The sequence below is a fragment of the Triticum dicoccoides genome, chromosome 3A (genome assembly GCF_002162155.2).
Source record: "Triticum dicoccoides isolate Atlit2015 ecotype Zavitan chromosome 3A, WEW_v2.0, whole genome shotgun sequence".
NCBI lineage: Eukaryota > Viridiplantae > Streptophyta > Magnoliopsida > Poales > Poaceae > Triticum > Triticum dicoccoides.
The window spans coordinates 455,311,732-455,313,487 of NC_041384.1; positions in this window are offsets into that span (position 1 = coordinate 455,311,732).

Genomic DNA, 1,756 nt, shown 5'->3' on the forward strand with positions numbered 1-1,756 from the left:
GAGCGGGCCGGGCAGCGGCATGGCGAAGTGGGGCTTCAGGCGGGACAAGTGGCGCATGGCGATTGGCGGCGGCGGTGTGCCCAGGCGGCGGCGGACATGTCCGGCGGCGACGCGAGGATTTTTTAGGGTTAGGGGTGGTTTTGGATCCGGGATTTTCGAGGAGAGGCCTTTATATAGAGGTAGGAGGAGCTAGGAGTCTCCAAATTGAGCACGGTTTGCGGCCACACGATCGTGATCGAATGCTCTAGATGATGGAAGAGTTTTTGGTGGGTTTTGGGCCAAATTGGAAGGGTGTTGGGATGCAACACAAACGAGGCCTTCTCGGTCCCTCGGTTAACCGTTGGAGTATCAAACGAAGTCCAAATGGCACGAAACTTGACAGGCGGTCTACCGGTAGTAAACCAAGGCGGCTTGGCAAGTATCGGTCCAATCCGAAAACGTTTAACCCCCACACACGAAAAAAGGTAGAAAGGGGCACCGGAGGAGATAGGAGCGCCGGAATGCAAAACGGACAACGGGGAAAATGCTCGGATGCATGAGACGAACACGTATGCAAATGCAATGCACATGTTGACATGATATGAGATGCATGACAAAGGCAACAACACACGGAGACAAAAACCCGAACCCAAGGAAAATAAAATAACTTAGGCCGGAAACGGTAAGAGTTGGGATACATATAAGGTAAATTACATCCGGGGTGTTACAACTATACCTTGCTCCGTTAAAGAAATTATATTAAAACTGCTTTATGTGATCTTGGAGCCGGTGTTAGTGTTATGCCTCTCTCTTTATATCGTAGACTTGACTTGAATAACCTGCCACCTACTGAAATATCTTTGCAAATGGCTGATAAATCAACTGCTATACCTGTCGGTATTTGTGAGGATGTGCCTGTTGTGGTTGCAGACGTTACTATCTTAACGGACTTTGTTATACTTGATATTCCCGAGGATGATAGTATGTGTATTATTCTTGGAAGACCTTTTCTTAATACTGCAGGGGCTGTTATTGATTGCAACAAAGGCAATGTCACTTTTCATGTTAATGGTAATGAGCATACGGTACACTTTCCGAGGAAACAACCTCAAGTTCATAGTATCAACTCTATTGGAAAAATTCCATCGATTATATTTGGAGGTTTTGAATTTCCTCTACCAACTGTCAAGTAGAAATATGATATACTTATTATTGGGGATGTGCATATCCCCGTTGAGGTAACTTAGTGCTATTCAAAATCTCTCTGGTTTCATGATTATCGGAATGAGTTTATTAACAAGACTTGATCAACCTTGTTAGTGGATTCTTTTTGATGAGCATGAGATGGATGAAACTAGAAGCACAACCTTCTGTACCCCACTTTTACTTTCTGTTAATTAGTAGAAATAAATTAAAAATAGTATTTTTCTGTTTGTTTCCTAACTTACCCATGCAATATAAAAATATCCCGAAAATAAAAGTGCTCAGAATGCCATGCCAATTTAATATGATTTTTTCGGGAATATTTGAGGATTTACTGTGCAAAAATTACCGCGGGAGGAGCTACCACCTGGCCACGAGGGTGGTGGGCGCCCCCCCTAGGGCGCGCCCCTGCCTCATGGGCCCACAGTGGCCCTCCTCCACTTATCCCAGCACCCATCTTCTTCCTCTGTCTCACACAATCCCGAAAAACCAACTCAAGCATGAGTTCCAACCACTTCTGCTGTGATTTTCGATCTCCTTGCTCAAAGCACCTCTCACAAAACTGCTTGGGGAG